Source organism: Triticum aestivum, chromosome 3D (assembly GCF_018294505.1).
Source record: "Triticum aestivum cultivar Chinese Spring chromosome 3D, IWGSC CS RefSeq v2.1, whole genome shotgun sequence".
Taxonomy (NCBI): Eukaryota; Viridiplantae; Streptophyta; class Magnoliopsida; order Poales; family Poaceae; genus Triticum; species Triticum aestivum.
Genome location: NC_057802.1, coordinates 397,147,186 through 397,167,686, shown reverse-complemented (window position 1 = coordinate 397,167,686; position 20,501 = coordinate 397,147,186).

Here is a 20,501-nt window from a genome sequence, read left to right as displayed (position 1 = left end):
AGCCGAAGAGGCAAGACATGGGGGGCATGGGTGTAACTGCGCCCACGCCCCGCACGACCCCACGTATTCCGTGCCTTAACAGCGTGTGATTAATGCGCCCGAGAAGGGCAACCGTCCGCCTCGGCTGTAGTGGATCCGCGCGCGCGCCGAGGCCCTGTAGTGGCGGGCCTCGGCCTGCGGCGATGTCCCATCGCGCGCGTGGGCAGGCAGGCCATCCAGGCCTACTGGCGACGCGTGGCAAGTGAGCAACGAGCGGCAGACCTGCCACCCGGCTGGCGCACCACCCGGTGTTTGCCGCGACGATTCGAATTCACCAGGCAGCCGACCTAGCCTTGGCCGGCTCCTAACAGACGACATCTCCGAAAGCCGGACGAAGCAAGAATACCAGACCATATGGAGTAGGAAGCTGCTGAGGCACCCTGATTTGAGTCGCGGCGCCCCACCAGCTTAGGGGACTACTGTCGAAGGGATTGACCACGGGTGGCCCCATGGGCACTCCATAGCGTTTCAAGACATCGGGGCTGGCAAAGCCCCTCTCACCTTCCTGACAAACGGCCACCTCCTTGTGCCGGGTGGTCCAAGAGGCCGACTCTCAGCAGGCGGCCTCAGGGAGTCGGCCCCGAGCAGGCGGCCTAGCGTCCCCTCAAAGTTTGCACCCATTTACTACGACGAGACGGGGCGTGGCTACAGGACCACCTGCCACCCCCGAATCCAGGAGGAACGTGGCCACAATGCGGGTGTACCAAGCGGACACCCCTCGCCCGGCGCGACACTATTGCCACGCGGCTCATGACACGGCCTATGTCAGCAGGAGCCATGCTCCCACGACGGGTGGTCGGTACGGCCTGCAGGCGGCAGACCCTACCTGTCCGCGAGCAACTAGAAGACGGCGAACCCCGAGCAGGCGGCCCTCCCTCTCCTCGGGGTCTGCGCACCATTAATCTGATGAGACAGGGTGTGGCTACAGTAAGCGCCCGCCAGGCGGTGGAACTACAGCCATGCGCCCCCCGACAAGGCCTCCGTCACCAAGGGCGAGGCTATAGTAAAAGGCGGTCAGCATGACCCGCAAGCGGCGGGGCCTACCTGTCAGCTGAGTTCGCGGCAGTCGGCGGGACCCACCAAGCGGTGGGCCCTAGTGGCGGGCCCCAGCAGCCGGCGGAGAACCCGACGCCTAGAGACATTGACATCCGGGTCCTACACCCGGACGGGTTACCATTGTACCCCTGGGGGGGTAGGCCTATTGAAAGTGCAACTATCCCTAGGTGGTCTCACCGAAATGAGCGATTCGGTCCCACCGAGTTTGCCTGACCAACTCTCTATTTGCCTATTACAGAAATCGGTCTCGCCGAGTTTATGTGATCGGTCTCACCGAGATTATGTTATGCCCTAACCCTAATGAAATCAGTCCCACCGAGTTGACATGTCGGTCCCACCAAAAAGCCTAACGTTCACATTTTGAACTAAATCGGTCTGACCAAGTTTCATGATTCGGTCCCACCGAGTTTGGTAAATTGTGTGTAACGGTTAGATTTTGTGTGGAGGCTATATATACCCCTCCACCCACTCCTCATTCGTGGAGAGAGCCATCAGAACGTGCCTACACTTCCAGCATACATTTTCTGAGAGAGAACCACCTACTCATGTGTTGAGACCAAGATATTCCATTCCAACCACAAGAATCTTGATCTCTAGCCTTCCCCAAGTTGCTTTCCACTCAAATCATCTTTCCACCAAATCCAAATCTGTGAGAGAGAGTTGAGTGTTGGGGAGACTATCATTTGAAGCACAAGAGCAAGGAATTCATCATCAACACACCATCTATTACCTTTTGGAGAGTGGTGTCTCCTAGGTTAGTTAGGTGTCACTTGGGAGCCTCCGACAAGATTGTGGAGTTGAACCAAGGAGTTTGTAAGGGCAAGGAGATCGCCTACTTCATGAAGATCTACCCTAGTGAGGCAAGTCCTTCATGGGCGATGGCCATGGTTGGATACACAAGGTTGCTTCTTCGTGGACCCTTCCTGGGTGGAGCCGTCCGTGGACTCGCGTAGTTGTTACCCTTCGTGGGTTGAAGTCTCCATCAACGTGGATGTACGATAGCACCACCTATCGGAACCACGCCAAAAAATCTCCGTGTCTACATTGCGTTTGCTCCCTCCAAACTCCTCCCTTTACCTTCATGTGCAAAGTTTTACATTCCACTGCTATACTCTTAGACTTGCATGTGTAGGTTGATTGCTTGACTTGTGCTAAGTTGCTAAAATTTGCCAAAACTTAAATTGGGAAAAGGCTAGATTTTTATTTGGTCAAGTAGTCTAATCCCCCCTCTAGACATACTTTCGATCCTACAAGTGGTATCAGAGCTTGGGTCTCCATTTGCCTTGATTTCCATATCTTTTGGTGATCATAGGCTTGGTTTCACAACCTAGGAGAGTATGGCGTCTAGCGAGGGAAATTACCACCGTAGAGGTCCTTACTTTGATGGTACTAATTTTGCTAGTTGGAAGCATAAGATGAAAATGCATATTCTTGGACATAACCCCGCCATTTGGGCTATTGTCTGTATTAGCTTTCAAGGTGAATTCTTTGATGGGAGAGAACCAAACCGTGAAGCTACCGGGGAAGAGTTGAAGATGCTGCAGTACAACGCTTAAGCTTGCGATATCCTCTTCAACGGATTGTGCCCCGAAGAATTCAACAAAATCAGCCATCTTGAGAATGCAAAGGAAATTTGGGATACTTTGATTGATATGCACGAGGGTACCGACTCCGTCAAGGAATCCAAATTGGATGTGCTTCAAAGTCAACTTGACAAGTTCAAAATGAAGGACGGTGAAGGTGTCGCTGAAATGCACTCTAGGCTTGCTCTCATCACAAATGAGATTGCCGGCTTAGGAAGTGAAGAGATGACCGGTAGATTCATCATCAAGAAGATCCTAAGAGCCTTGGATGGAAAATATGATATTGTGTGCACATTGATCCAAATGATGCCCAATTACAAAGATCTCAAGCCAACGGAAGTGATTGGAAGAATTTTTGCTCATGAGATGTCACTCAAGGATAAAGAAGAGCTTCACAACAAGTCAAGTGGTGCTTACAAAGGCTCATGTGATGCTCCTACATCATCAAGTGAGAAACAAGCCTTCAATGAGGAATTGAGCCTAATGGTGAAGAACTTCAACAAGTTCTACAAGAGTAGAAGCAAAGAAAGAAGTTCCAAGTCAAGGTCCTACAATGACAAAAGATCTTCAAGTCGTGAGCATAATTGCCACAATTGTGGAAGACCCGGACACTACTCCAATGAGTGTACAGCTCCCTACAAAAGAAGAGAAGACTCGCCCAAAAGGAGAAGTAGAAGAGAAGAATCACCTCCAAGAGAGAGAAGGAGTAGCGATGATCGCTATGAACGAAGAACCTCTCGCAGAAGCAAGGATTCAGAAAGAAAGGACAAGTCATCAAGGAGCTACACAAAACAAAGACATCAAGCTCACGTTGGTGAATGGATATCTGGCTCCAACTCCGACCATCACTCTGACTCTGAATATACTCAAGATGAAGGTGTTGCCGGTCTAGCACTTGTGTCAACCAACTCCTACGACATATTTGACTCGCCAAATGAAGGAATTGGAAGATGCTTCCTGGCTAAAGGCCCAAAGGTACCACACCCCGAATATGTTGATTTCAATAGTGATGAAGATGATTTGCTAGGTGATGATGATTTACTTGTTGACAACTCTAGTGACGAAAACTATGATGACCTTGCTATTAATCATGCTAATCAAGATAAAACGAATGATGATGATAAGAAAGAGATTGATCGAGAACTTTTAAAGACTCATGAAAAGCTACGCTTTGAAAAGCTCAACCTTGAGCAAGAGCATGGGTTCTTAAAAGCAATCAATGATAATCTTCGCAAGAAAAGTTCCTCTTACATTGCCAAGCGTTTACTCTTGTCTACTTACATGCCACAAGTAAAATCTAGCAACAAGAGTAAGAAAGATTCTTCTTCTAGTAGTAACAATGATCATGTTAAATCCAATATTTTTGCTTCTAGTAGTTCTCTTGATTCCACTAATGATTCCCTTAGCCAAGTTACACTTGAGCAAGAAAATAGCTTATTGAAGGGAATTATTAGAGAAAGGTGTTTGCAAGAGCCTTGCCGGAAGCAAGCAATTTGAGGAAATTGTACGCAAGCAAGGAAGACATTGGAAGAATCAAGGTGTTGGTTTTGAACGAAAGTTCAATGCCAATGGATCCTACTTCTTTCAACGGGACACAAGCTCAAGATGAACTTCCACCACAAGACCAAAAGCAAAAAGGCAAGGACAAGCTTCAAGAAGAGATTGATGCATTTGAAGAAGCTCCCAAGGCCTTGGTCAAGTGGGTTCCCAAGACTACATCAAGTTCTACTTCATCAAGTACGACTACAACTCCAAGGATTACCATCAAGATGATGTGGATCCCGAAGAAGAAGAACTAGAGAGTTCTTGAGGGTGACTCCGCCAACATACTCCATTCATATCATTTTGGCGAGGACAAGTGCAAACAACTTCCACATCTTGCACTAGTTCAAGGAGTCACAAACCCTCTTGTTGGTAAGACAAGGGACAAGGTAACCTAATGCTTTCATGGACATCATCATGTATGAACTTCATTCTATGTCCATGTATATCTTTGTTTGTTCCTTGTGGGACTAACCCATGTAGGTATTGAAAGTGCAACTCATTCCAATGGATTGCTCTGAATGATCTACATCAACCTTGAGCATCCAAATCTTCAACATCTACATTAAGTCATCATCGACAAAACCCAAGGTTAGTGCATCCCTCTTAGGGGGCATATCACATCTAGGGGGACCTTTACTCAAAATATTGAGCTAAAGCATCTCTAATGGTGTGAACATAACATTGCTTTATGTAAAAGTGGTAACCCCACTTGTGCTTAAATGATGAGTATGACCTATGATCAAATGTTCTCATTTGACTCCTAAGTCAATATACTCATATATAGATGACCTAGTCATCGCCAATTGCTTGATAGATGCTAGAGTGTTTGTGCGTGCTTTGTCACATATTTCATTTGCCATTTTATTGTGTGAGCATGTTGGTTGCATATTTTACTCATTAGAGGACATCCATTTGTTGCTTTGATTGTTTGGCTCTTTTTTCTTTTGACCAAATGGATGGACAAGAATGCCTAAGAACTTCCTCTAGCTATCTATGCTTTTCTCGTCTCAAACTCTATTCATGCTACATCACAAAGTTTGATCAAGTCAGATTTGAACACTCTGTGTGAGGAGCACTCAGAGTCCCCGATTCGTCATAGACTTAAACTTCCAAAACCTCTATGTGCTTTTCGGTCTAACCGATTCATCCTTTTTTGGTCTGACCGAGTTCACTGAGTTGATCTAGGTTTTCAACCTCGGTACAACCGATTAGAACTTTTTGGTCACACCGAGTTGCAGTAACCGCTTGCGAGTCTGCATCTCGGTGCCACCGAGTTGTTCCACTCGGTCACACCGAAATGGTCAGGATATATATAACGTCGGGTCGAGTTTTGGAAATTTCTCCAAAACCCTTCAGCCCGCGCGTGTCCTGCTCTGCCGCCTCGGGTCTCCGGATCGTCCTCTCGTCACAAGCGACCTCCCGCCGCTGGTCTTCGTCACCGTCAACGGAATTCAACCCCGCCATTGCCGCCGTACAAGCTCATCACCGAACTAGGGTATGAGTTCGAATCTTTGTGTTGTTCCTTACTCCGATTCTTAGCACAAAGCAAATGCCATGTTCTTTACCACGCATGGGATCATCCTATCCAGCAAAAACATCCTTTAGATTAGATTAGATTTGAAAATTTAGTGTTAGGTTTCCGCCGAACTCATCTCGGACCGACCGAGTTGTGGAAAACGGTCTCACCGATTTGGCTTAGGCCATTGCACTTGCACTTTTCGGTCTGACCGAAACTTGCAAATCGGTGTGACCGAGTTCAACTCTCTGTGAAACCCTAGCAATCTCGGAGTCAACGAACTGTGTCTCGGTCTGACTGATTTCACTAGTTTAGACTCCAAAAGTTGCTTCGGTGTCACCGAGTTTAACAAATCGGTAGCTCCGAAATGCTTTCTGTGGAAAACTAAAACTAAAGTTTTTGACTCATTTGTTTTGCAAAATCTCTGCACCTTGTGATGTTCATCCACTCTATCTCATCCATAACTATTCACAGGGTCTGCTGTCAGTTTGCTTTGCCAGAATGTCTGATCGGAGTGATAGCCAGAACAAGTCAGAAGATCAGGTGAACATGAGTGAGGTCACCAGTCCCTCTAGCAGCTATGATGAGGGCAGCAGGAGTACTCGAAGCAACTTGCCCAAAGCAGCCACAAGGACAAGGAGGACGAGAAACTCTGACTCAGAGGATGAGGATTATGTTGCTGCTGAGGAAGAGGTCAGCTCCAAGAAGAAGGTGTTGAAAAAGGATGTTGTTGCTGCCACTAAGCAAGGACTGCACAAGAAGGCACCTGCCAAGAGAATCCCAATGTCTAAGGCCAGAGCCTCCACTCTTGAAACTTCCAAATCAACTGGAGGAGAGGCTGTTGGTGAGGGCAAGAAGAAGAAGGAAAGGAAGAGAGGAAGATGGTGCAAGCAAGTGGATCCCATGGCAGAATTTGAGAAGCACTCATCTGATGAGGATGAAGAAGAAGAAGATGCTGCACCAGCATCAAAGACTCAAAAGCTGATGGGAGATGCCATCAAGTCTGGGGCTGCCCCTTCTAAGCCCAAGACAACTCCCAAAGCTTCTGCTCTAGCTCCAAAGACTGCACCCAAGAGGAGCACAAGAAATATCCCAGCTGCTGAGAAGAACAAGGCCCCAGTGCTTGAAACTGAGATTGATGAAGAAGATGTTGAAGCCCAAGTGCTTAGGAAACTCAAACCCAAGATCCCAGACCATGATGACAGCCATCCAGTGGCAGAAAACATGAAGATCAGAAAGGATGCAGGCCTCAGGCTATGGAGACAATCTGATCCATATGGTGTGAGGAGAAGGACTGTTGTGGACTACATGTTCCATACCAGAGAGCAACAGGATTTTTATGAGACCATCTTGCTTGATAAGAAGCCCATTGTTTGTGACATGAAGTGGGAAGATTGGAAATACATTGACAACAATGAAGACCATTTTCCAGGAGTGCATGAGAGCTTCAGGCTATGTGGAGTGGAAAAATTTGTGGGTCGGAAGTTGACCAAGTGGAATGATGAACTAATCATGCAATTCTACTCCACAACACATTTTTATCCTGATGGGAAAATTGTCTGGATGTCTGAAGGTACTAGGTACCAGTCTATAGTTGATGAATGGGCAAAGTTGATCAATGCACCTGAAGAGCAAGAGGATGACATAGATGTTTATGCCAAGAAGAAGAAAGACCACAACTCAATGGCAAATATGTACAAGGAGATTCCTGACAAAGCCCTGGATACTCATAAGCTAGGCTTTGTTCATTATCTATTATCTGGTTTGGCCACAATTAACACCATCTTGAGGCATACCTTGTTGCCAAAATCTGGAGATCACAAGATGATCAGAGGCCATTCCATCAACTTGCTGCAATTGTTTGATGTGCCCCAAAAATTCAAAGTCATGAGCCTGATTATGGAAAAAAATCAAGAGGACAGCTGCAAATCAGAAGAGATCATGTGGGTATGCTCCACATATTCAAATGCTCATCAACTCCAAGATGGGCAGAGGCACCTACTTGTTAGATAAGGAGCATCTACCCTTGAGACCAAATTTTGAGGACAACACTGTTGTCATGACTGAAGAAGATCCTACATCTGCATAGGCACAAGAGAAAAGAGAGAAAGCTAAAGCTGAGAAAGTTGCAAAGATGCCAAGTGCTGAAGAGGCATCTCAAGTGTTTCTAAAGACTAAGCAAGATCAACTTGCATATCTGTTTCAAGCAACCTTGAGGATTGAGAAAGGATTGGCCACCCTGACTCAGAACCAAGAGAGCCTGGAAAGGATCATTGAGACTAAATTTTATGATCTTGATCTAAAGGTGACAGAGATGCAGATAGCAGTTGAGCAGCTCCAGGAAGAACCTGATGAGAAGAAAGGGCAGGCTACCATAGATACCTTTCAAAGAGTGCCAAGAGGCCAGAGATCTACTGCAGTGCCCATGGCTGACTCAAGAGCAACTACATCAGGACCTGCAGCCACAGCATAAGTGCCACCGCCAGTTGCCACTCCACCAGCTCCAACAACTTCCACAGATGCATTCATCCTTGGATTCCTCTCAATGCCTCCTCCTAAAGATCAAGCCTAGAGAGACGCATAGCACTATGCATTTTCAAGATTTTGGGTAACTTGTTGCCAAAGGGGGAGAAAGTGTATAGATCATAGGCTTCGAGAGAGAGAGCTTTGCTTCTTCTTGCTTCTTGTTGATACTTATTTGTGTGCTTTCTTGGATGATACTTTATGTTTATGTGTGTGAGATACTTGTTTGATCATCTGTTTGATCATATCATACGTTAATACTTATGCTTGAATGATGTTATCTCTTATCTATTCTATATGATCATTCACTTTGCCTTGGTGATCTGCATGTTTTTACTTTCTATCATTTTGAGTGCTCCACCAAGATGTATGTGACATGGAAGAGTAACCCATGATCCTAATCGATTGTGCATTTGCATTCAAAATCAAATTTTAAATAATGCACAAATTTAGGGGGAGCTCTTACTTATCACATACTTCTCAAAGCGATGATGCATTTCAATCTTATTATCATTTGTCGAAGCTTTGATCTATATGTTGTCATCAATTACCAAAAAGGGGGAGATTGAAAGTGCAACTATCCCTGGGTGGTTTTGGTAATTCCTAACAACATATAGCTCATTGAACTAATGTTCTTTCAAGATGATCATTTCAGAAAGTTCAGTGATTGGCATGGCATGGACTAGGAATGTGGACCCCTCAAAATGCTAAGGACACATATTGGCTCAAGCTCAAGACTTTACATTTTCATTTTTAGTGATCCAAGATCACATTGAGTCCGTAGGAAAAGCCAATACTATTAAAAGGGGATGAGGTGTTGTTTAATGGCTTACTTGCTCAAAATGCTTAGTGATATGCTCCAAAAGCCCTCAACCACTTTCTCATATCCACATATGTCCCAAACCAAAAGTCAAACTCGGCCCCACCGATTTGATGTATCCGGCGCCACCGAGTTCATTTGACATAGCTAGCTAGAAACCCTAATCAGTCGGTCTCACCGATAGGGATCTCGGTCTCACCAAGATGGGATTGCAAACTCTTTGTTTCCCTTCGTAACATTTCGGTCTAACCAAGATGAGTGATCAGTCCCACCGAGTTCGCAATGCAAACTCTCTGTTTCCCTTTCGTAACGTTTCGGTCTCACCGAGTTTATGTGATCAGTCTCACGGAGGTTATGTTATGCCCTAACCCTAATGAAATCGGTCCCACTGAGTTAACATGTCGGTCCCACCGAAAAGCCTAACGTTCACATTTTGAACTAAATCGGTCTGACCGAGTTTCATGATTCGGTCCCACCGAGTTTGGTAAATTGTGTATAATGGTTAGATTTTGTGTGGAGGCTATAGATACCCCTCCACCCACTCATTCGTGGAGAGAGCCATCAGAACATTCCTACACTTCCAGCATACATTTTCTGAGAGAGAATCACCTACTCATGTGTTGATACCAAGATATTCCATTCCAACCACAAGAATCTTGATCTCTAGCCTTCCCCAAGTTGCTTTCCACTCAAATCATCTTTCCACCAAATCCAAATCTGTGTGAGAGAGTTGAGTGTTGGGGAAACTATCATTTGAAGCACAAGAGCAAGGAGTTCATCATCAACGGACCATCTATTACCTTTTGGAGAGTGGTGTCTCCTAGATTGGTTAGGTGTCACTTGGCAGCCTCCGTCAAGATTGTGGAATTGAACCAAGGAGTTTGTAAGGGCAAGGAGATCGCCTACTTCGTGAAGATCTACCCTAGTGAGGCAAGTCCTTCATGGGCGATGGCCATATTGGGATAGACAAGGTTGCTTCTTCATGGACCCTTCATGGGTGGAGCCCTCCGTGGACTCGCGCAGCCGTTACCCTTCGTGGGTTGAAGTCTCCATCAACGTGGATGTACGATAGCACCACCTATCGGAACCACGCCAAAAATCTCTGTGCCGACATTGCGTTTGCTCCCTCCAAACTCCTCCCTTTACCTCATGTGCAATGTTTTACATTCCACTGCTATACTCTTAGACTTGCATGTGTAGGTTGATTGCTTGACTTGTGCTAAGTTGCTAATATCTGCCAAAACTTAAAATTGGGAAAAGGCTAGATTTTTATTTGGTCAAGTAGTCTAATCCCCCCTCTAGACATAATTTTGATCCTACACCTATATAAAGGGTTCAACACCCTAGCCACCATACACCCACCTAACCAGGGAGGAGAAAGAGCTAGCCTTGCCCTTCTTCCTCCCTTAGCCGAACAGCTCAAGGAGCAAGCTTGTAGCCACCTTATTGACGATAGTCATCATGCGGAGACCCCGCAGAGCAGGACTAGGGGTGTTTGTTGGGGAGCGCGGTAATTTCAAAAATTTCTTATGCACACGAAAGATCATGGTGATGCATAGCAACAAGAGGGGAGAGTGTTGTCCACGTACCCTCGTAGACCGTAAGCGGAAACGTTATGACAACGCGGTTGATGTAGTCGTACGTCTTCATGATCGACCGATCCTAGTACCGAACGTACGGCACCTCCCCGATCTGCACACGTTCAGCTCGGTGACGTCCCACGAACTCACGATCCAGCAGAGTACCGAGGGAGAGCTTCGTCAGCACAACGGCGTGATGACGGTGATGATGAAGCTACCGGCGCAGGGCTTCGCCTAAGCACTAGATTCAATAATCTAGTTCACATTGCCATGTGATTTAACACCAATTGTTCACATCACCATGTGATTAACACCCATAGTTCACATCGCCATGTGACCAACACTCAAAGGGTTTACTAGAGTCAGTAATCTTAGTTCACATCGCCATGTGATTAACACCCAAAGAGTACTAAGGTGTGATCATGTTTTTCTTGTGAGAGAAGTTTAGTCAACGGGTCTGCCATATTCAGATCCGTATGTATTTTGCAAATTTCTATGTCAACAATGCTCTGCATGGAGCTACTCTAGCTAATTGCTCCCACTTTCAATATGTATACAGATTGAGACTTAGAGTCATCTGGGTCAGTGTCAAAACTTGCATCGACGTAACCCTTTACGATGAACCTTTTGCCACCTCCATAATCGAGAAACACATCCTTATTCCACTAAGGATAATTTTGACCGCTGTCCGGTGATCTACTCCTAGATCACTATTGTACTCCCTTGCCAAACTCAGTGTAGGGTATACAATAGATCTGGAACACAGCATGGCATACTTTATAGAACCTATGGCTGAGGCATAGGGAATGACTTTCATTCTCTTTGTATCTTCTGCTGTGGTCGGGCTTTGAGTCTTACTCAATTTCACACCTTGCAACACAGGCAAGAACTCTTTCTTTGATTGTTCCATTTTGAACTACTTCAAAATCTTGTCAAGGTATGTACTCATTGAAAAAACTTATCAAGCGTCTTGATCTATCTCTATAGATCTTGATGCTCAATATGTAAGCAGCTTCACCGAGGTCTTTCTTCGAAAAACTCCTTTATGCTTTCCAGAAAATTCTACATTATTTCCGATCAACAATATGTCATTCACATATACTTATCAGAAATGCTGTAGTCCTCCCACTCACTTTCTTGTAAATACAGGCTTCACTGCAAGTCTGTATAAAACTATATGCTTTGATCAACTCATCAAAGCATATATTCCAACTCCGAGATGCTTGCACCAGTCCATAGATGGATCGCTGGAGCTTGCACATTTTGTTAGCACCTTTAGGATCGACAAAACCTTCTGGTTGCATCATATACAACTCTTCTTTAAGAAATCCATTAAGGAATGTAGTTTTGACATCCATTTGCCAGATTTCATAAAATGTGGCAATTTGCTAACATGATTCGGACAGACTTAAGCATCGCTACGAGTGAGAAAATCTCATCATAGTCAACACCTTCAACGTTGTCAAAAACCTTTTTCGACAAGTCTAGCTTTGTAGATAGTAACACTACTATCAGCGTCCGTCTTCCTCTTGAAGATCCATTTATTTTCTATGGCTTGCCGATCATCGGGCAAGTCAACCAAAGTCCACACTTTGTTCTCATACATGGAGCCTATCTCAGATTTCATGGCCTCAAGCCATTTCGTGGAATCTGGGCTCATCATCGCTTCCTCATAGTTCGTAGGTTCATCATGGTCAAGTAACATGACCTCCAGAACAGGATTATCGTACCACTCTGGTGCGGATCTCACTCTGGTTGACCTACGAGGTTCGGTAGTAACTTGATCTGAAGTTACATGATCATCATCATTAGCTTCCTCACTAATTGGTGTAGGAGTCACAAGAACAGATTTCTGTGATGAACTACTTTCCAATAAGGGAGCAGGTACAGTTACCTTATCAAGTTCTACTTTCCTCCCACTCACTTCTTTCGAGAGAAACTCCTTCTCTAGAAAGGATCCATTCTTAGCAATGATTGTCTTGCCTTCGGATCTGTGATAGAAGGTATACCCAACTGTCTCCTTTGGGTATCCTATGAATACAGATTTCTCCGATTTGGGTTTGAGCTTATCAGGATGAAACATTTTCACATAAGCATCGCAAACCCAAACTTTGAGAAACGACAACTTTGGTTTCTTGCCAAACCACAGTTCATATGGTGTCGTCTCAACGGATTTTTAGATGGTGCCCTACTTAACGTGAATGCATCTGTCTCTAATGCATAACCACAAAACGATAGTGGTAAATCGGTAAGAAACATCATAGATTGCACCATATCTAATAAAGTACAGTTATGATGTTCAGACACAGCATTACGCTGTGGTGTTCCAGGTGGCGTGAGTTGCGAAACTATTCCTCATTGTTTCAAATGAAGACCAAACTCGTAACTCAAATATTCTCCTCCACGATCAGATCGTAGAAACTTTATTTTCTTGTTACGATGATTTTCCACTTCACTCTGAAATTATTTGAACTTTTCAAATGTTTCAGATTTATGTTTCATCAAGTAGATATATACCCATATCTGCTCAAATCATCTGTGAATTTCAAAAAATAACGATACCTGCCGCGAGGCTTAACACTCATCGGATTCCATACATCAGTATGTATTATTTCCAACAAGTCAAGCATCAACTGATTCATAATCAAGTGATTCCAAAAGCCCATCAGCATGGATTTTCTTCATGCGCTTTACACCAATATGACCTAAACGGCAGTGCCACAAATAAGTTGCACTATCATTATTAACTTTGCATCTTTTGGCTTCAATATTATGAATATGTGTATCACTACGATCGAGATTCAATAAACCATTCACCTTGGGTGTATGACCATTGAAGGTTTTATTCATGTAAACAAAACAACAATTATTCTCTGACTTTAAATGAATAACCATATTGCAATAAACATGATCAAATCATATTCATGCTTAACGCAAACACCAAATGACATTTATTTAGGTTCAACACTAATCCCGAAAGTATAGGGAGTGTGCGATGATGATCATATCAATCTTGGAACCACTTCCAACACACATCGTCACTTCACCCTTAACTAGTCTTTGTTCATTCTGCAACTCCCATTTCGAGTTACTAATCTTAGCAACTGAACTAGTATCAAATACCGAGGGGTTGCTATAAACACTAGCAAAGTACACATCAATAACATGTATATCAAATATACCTTTGTTCACTTTGCCATCCTTCTTGTCCGCCAAATACTTGGGGCAGTTCTGCTTCCAGTGACCAGTCCCTTTGCAGTAGAAGCACTTAGTCTGAGGCTTAGGTCCATACTTGGGCTTCTTCACTTGAGCAGCAACTTGCTTGTCGTTATTCTTGAAGTTCCCTTCTTCCCTTTGCCCTTTTCATGAAACTAGTGGTCTTGTCAACCATCAACACTTGATGCTTTTCTTGAATTCTACCTTCGTTGATTTCAGCATCACGAAGAGCTTGGGAATCGTTTCCGTTATTCCTTGCATATTATAGTTCATCACAAAGTTCTAGTAACTTGGTGATAGTGACTAGAGAACTCTGTCAATCACTATCTTATCTGGAAGATTAACTCCCACTTGATTCAAGTGATTGTAGTACTCAGACATTCTGAGCACATGCTCACTAGCTGAGCAATTCTCCTCCATCTTGTAGGCAAAGTGCTTGTCAAAGGTCTCATACATTTTGACATGGGCATCAGTCTGAAATACTAATTTCAACTCTTGGAACATCTCATATGCTCTGTGGCGTTCAAAACGTTTTTGAAGCCCCAATTCTAAGCCGTAAAGCATGGTGCACTAAACTATCAAGTAGTCATCACATCGAGCTTGCCAAACGTTCATAACGTCTGCATCTGCTCCTGCAATCGGTCTGTCACCTAGCGGTGCATCAAGGACATAATTCTTCTGTGCAGCAATGAGGATAATCCTCAGATCACGGATCCAATCCGCATCATTGCTACTAACATCTTTTAACTTAGTTTTCTCTAGGAACATATCAAAAATAAAACAGGGGAGCTAAACGCGAGTTATTGATCTACAACATAGATATGCTAATACTACCAGGACTAAGTTCATGATAAATTTAAGTTCAATTAATCATATTACTTAAGAACTCCCACTTAGATAGACATCCCTCTAGTCATCTAAATGATCACGTGATCCAAATCAACTAAACCATGTCTGATCATCACGTGACATGGAGTAGTTTTCAATGGTGAACATCACTATGTTGATCATATCTACTATATGATTCATGCTCGACCTTTCGGTCTCCAGTGTTCCGAGGCCATACCTGCATATGCTAGGCTCGTCAAGTTTAACCCGAGAATTCTGCGTGTGCAAAACTGGCTTGCACCCGTTGTATGTGAACCTAGAGCTTATCACACCCGATCATCACGTGGTGCCTCAGCACGAAGAACTGTCGCAACGGTGCATACTCAGGGAGAACACTTATACCTTGAAATTTTAGTAAGGGGTCATCTTATAAAGCTACCGCCCAACTAAGCAAAATAAGATGTATAAAAGATAAACATCACATGCAATGAAAATATGTGACATGATATGGCCATCATCATCTTGTGCTTTTGATCTCCATCTCCAAAGTACTTTCATGATCTCCATTGTTACCGGCATGACACCATGATCTCCATCATCTTGATCTTTTATCAACATGTCATCATATGGTCATCTCACCAGCTATTGCTTTTGCAACTATTGCTATCGCATAGCGATAAAGTAAAGCAATTACATGGCACTTGCATCTTATGCAATAAAGAGACGACCAGAAGGCTCCTACCAGTTACCGATAACTTGAACAAAACATGATCATCTCATACACCAATTTATATCTCATCACGTCTTGACCATATCACATCACAACATGCCCTGCAAAAACAAGTTAGGCGTCCTCTACTTTGTTGTTGCAAGTTTTACGTGGCTGCTATGGGCTGAGCAAGAACCGTTCTTACCTACGCATGAAAACCACAATGATTTTTCGTCAAGTATGTGTTGTTTTAACCTTCAATAAGGACCGGGCGTAGCCACACTCGATTCAACTAAAGTTGGAGAAACTAACACCCGCCAGCCACCTGTGTGCGAAGCACATCGGTAGAACCAGTCTCGCATAAGCGTACGCGTAATGTCGGTCCGAGCCGCTTCATCCAACAATACCGCCGAATCAAAGTATGACATGTTGGTAAGCAGTATGCCTATTATCGCCCACAACTTATTTGTGTTCTACTCGTGCATATAACATCTACGCATAGACTGGCTCGGATGCCACTGTTGGGGAACGCGGTAATTTCAAAATTTTCCTACACACACGCAAGATCATGGTGATGCATAGAAACGAGAGGGAGAGTGTTGTCCACGTACCCTCATAGACCGTAAGTGGAAGCGTTATGACAACGCGGTTGATGTAGTCGTACGTCTTCACGATCGACCGATCCTAGTACCGAACGTACGGCATCTCTGCGATCTGCACACGTTCAGCTCGATGACGTCCAACGAACTCACGATCCAGCAGAGTGTCGAGAGAGAGCTTTGTCAGCACCACGGCGTGATGACGGTGATGATGAAGCTACCGGCGCAGGGCTTTGCCTAAGCACTACAACGATATGACCGAGGTGGATTATGGTGGAGGGGGGCACCACACACGGCTAAGAGATCAATGATCAACTTGTGTGTCTATGGGGTGCCCCCTAGCCACGTATATAAAGGATGGAGGGAGCAGGAGGCCGACCCTCATAGGGCGCGCCCAAAGTGTGGAGTCCTACTAGGACTCCCTAGTCCTAGTAGGATTCCACCTCTCACATGGAATAGGAAAAAGGGAAGGGAGAAGGAGAAGGAAGGAAGGGGCGCCCCCTTTTCCTAGTCCAATTAGGACCAGTCCATGGGGAAGGGGCGCGGCCACCCTTGAGGCCTTTCTCTCCTTTCCCGTATGGCCCATTAAGGCCCAATACGAATTCCCGTAACTCTCAAGTACTCCGAAAAATACCCGAATCACTCGGAGCATTTCCGATGTCCGAATATAGCCTTCCAATATATCGATCTTTACGTCTCGACCATTTTGAGACTCCTTGTCATGTTCCCGATCTCATCCGGGACTCTGAACAAACTTCGGTCATCAAATCACATAACTCATAATACAAATCGTCACAGAACGTTAAGCGTGCGGACCCTACGGGTTCGAGAACTATGTAGACATGACCGAGACTCATCTCCGGTCGATAACCAATAGCGGAACCTGGATGCTCATATTGGTTCCTACATATTCTATGAAGATCTTTATCGGTCAAACCGCATAACAACATACGTTGTTCCCCTTGTCATCGGTATGTTACTTGCCCGAGATTCGATCGTCGGTATCTCAATACCTAGTTCAATCTCGTTACCGGCAAGTCTCTTTACTCTTTCCGTAATGCATCATCCCGCAACTAACTCATTAGTCACATTTCTTGCAAGGCTTATAGTGATGTGCATTACCGAGTGGGCCCAGAGATACCTCTCCGACAGTTGGAATGACAAATCCTAATCTCGATCTATGCCAACTCAACAAGTACCATCGGAGACACCTGTAGAGCACCTTTATAATCACCCAGTTATGTTGTGACGTTTGGTAGCACACAAAATGTTCCTCCGGTATCCGGGAGTTGCATAATCTCATAGTCATAGGAACATGTATAAATCATGAAGAAAGTAATAGCAATATACTAAACGATCAAGTGCTAAGCTAACGGAATGGGTCAAGTCAATCACATCATTCTCTAATGATGTGATCCCGTTAATGAAATGACAACTCATGTCTATGGCTAGGAAACTTAACCATCTTTGATTCAACGAGCTAGTCAAGTCGAGGCATACTAGTGACACTCAGTTTGTCTATGTATCCACACATGTACTAAGTTTCCGGTTAATACAATTCTAGCATGAATATTAAACATTTATCATGAAACAAGAAAAAAAACAATAATTTTATTATTGCCTCTAGGGCATATTTCCTTCAATGTTATCTCTACGGAGATCCCCGAACCTGGGTAAGATTTGTAGGCGTTCGAGATCTCGCTCACTCCCGCTTCTAGGGCCCGACGACGTACTCCTGTCGCCATCCATGAGAAGCCACCCCCTGGCATATGTCGCTAGATATCCCCGACATGAGATATCCTTATTTGAATGACATCACATTATGCTATCTCTTTGTGAGTTTATGTTCCAGGATCTCATAAAAGATTTTATGAAGGATTGAGAGTTCCATTGTGTTGTCGACAGCAGGATCGATGGATCGCCTTGTCATCAACAATGATATCACTTCTGGAAGGAACCTAACTTGAGGACAGGTCCTCCAGCTTGGCAGTTTCAGCATGGGTGCTCGCACGATAGTTAAGCCAATGTCGACCCCCACAATCGCCAAACATGACCTCCGCATCGGCCTCGAACACTCCGAAAAGATGGATCCAGTGGATGTCTCATCCTTGAACGAGTTGCTAGATCGCATCGCCGCCCTGGGGCTTGCAAAAGACTATGATCGGATCGGGCTCAAACCCATCAGAAGGAAATCAAGTCCCTGCCAATCACCCATCTGGTTGCGGTCGTCGAGGAACGAGCCGAAAACGCTTCTTCCCCTAAGTTGAAAACCAGCTATGTCCGGATCTCCGAGCCCCTCGAGCCGGACACCCTCCCTCGGAATGAGACATCACGTCCTTCGAACTCAGGGTCGGACATAGAGCCCGAAAAGCACTTGAATCTTCCTAGGCCCGAACTAGTGACCTCGGAGATTTTTCAAGCTCCAGATTCAACCTTGGGTCAGGATTCGGGTTTTAACCCACCCACCCACCATAATCAATACTCTCCAATTAACTCAGGCCCTCCAGACATATGTGACCTAATGTATGTAAGGCAACAACCTCACGTAACGGCCCATCACTTCTGGGCTAGATCCCTCCTTGTTAAAAACAAGATCAAAGATTGCTGCGATGACGAAGCAGTTTCGGTGTAGCGACCAGACCTCAAACAGTCTAGTCTCTGTGCATCAGTGTCATCCCTGGATCGGTAATGCTGACACACACAGTACTTGAATGATTTATAACAGAGTAGCAATCACACACTTATTACATCGAATGTCTCAAAAGAGAACTTAATCAATAAATACGGCTTAAGGCCATCTAAAAACGATAACAGCGGAAGGCTTGGAAGATAAAGTGAGTCCATCAACTCCAATGACATCACTGAGTATAAGACCACGACCTATGGCACCTTACTCGTCATCTGAAAAGTCTGCAACATGATACGTTGCAGCCCGAAAACGGGTCAGCACATGGAATATGCTGGCAATGTAACACATAGAGAGTAATGAACATAATAATGCTATCACTACATGCATGTTTGGCTGGTGGAAAGCTCTATGGTCACAGTTTTGCGAAAAGCCAATTTTTCCCTACCACAAAGGAATAAATTTTATTTAACTATCATGGTGGTTGTTAAACATTGAGAAGGTACCTCCAACTCAATCCCAATTAAGAACGTGATTAACCCAATCAAATTAAATTAAGTAACATGATGATGAGATTCACATGATAATCCAAGAACTAGATACTCAAGATGTCCATAACCGGGGACACGGCTAACCATGATTAGATTGTACACTCTGCAGAGGTTTGTGCACTTTTCCCCACAAGACTCGATCTCCTCCGCTTGATTTCTCGCACTACATGGTGTTTGAGAAACGGATCACCGAGACACAGTCTTTCAGAAACAATACTCTTTACTCCGGGTGGACAGTTACACCTACTTTCCCCTACATCTGCTAGCCCACCTCTTCAAGAGGTCATGTAACCTACTCAACTATGCTAGAGCCCATAATAGCTTGTGGCTGCACACGGAAGTTTCTAGCATGAAAAATCTCATGATCCCTTTGAGTCTGGGTGGCGGTCCATAGGATGATCACACGGGTACTCCGGGATATCCAAAATACAGGCAACACTGGGTTCTCCAAGTGCCTCAATCCACCCAGATGTAAATTAAACTAGCCACCTTAAGTTGAACCATTAATTAACAATCTCACATCTGTCATGGAAAAATTCACTCAAACCCAATCCACGTCTACGAGCATAGCATAGCAATATAAGCAAACGTAGAAGTAACTCCCAATGGTTTGATATAAACAGGGCAATAGGTACTACCTCATCGACTTCCCAAAACTCACATTTTAATCAGATCCTAATCATGCAATAGTTTGAGGATTGATCTAATGCAATAAAACTGGGTGGTAAAGAGGTATGATCAAAGTGTTACTTGCCTTGCTGATGATCCGTGAAACCTAGAGACTCGTAGTAGCACGCTTCACACTCCAGGTACTCTATCGCAAACAAACAATACATACATAAGCAATCAAGCAAGGGTGCACGGATAAAACTCAAAATAAGAGATCTAACCAGAAAGTTCAACTTAAGAACTCTGGTTTGCAAAAAGAATCAAATCGAATGAAGGAACGAAACTCAAACGGCGAAATAAACAAACTTCGTTTACTAATCTGGACCTAAGTCAAATTTTACAGTAGCAAAAACTTGTTTGAGTTGGTTAATCAGAAAGAGGGTTTCGAGACGAAACTCTAGGCGCTTGAATCGCCTGATTCCGATGAACGAGCGAAAAGTTATACTAAAACGAAAAACAGATCTGAAATCGCGATAAAAAATAATCGCGAAAAACCCGAGAAAAAGAAAAACTGATGAACAGACTAACGAACGAACGTTCACTGTCTGTGGTTAAACGACGAAAACCGTTTGTTAAAACGAACATACGGACGAACGTCCGCAAAATAAATAAACCAGAAAAAAACTAAACCGATCTATAAA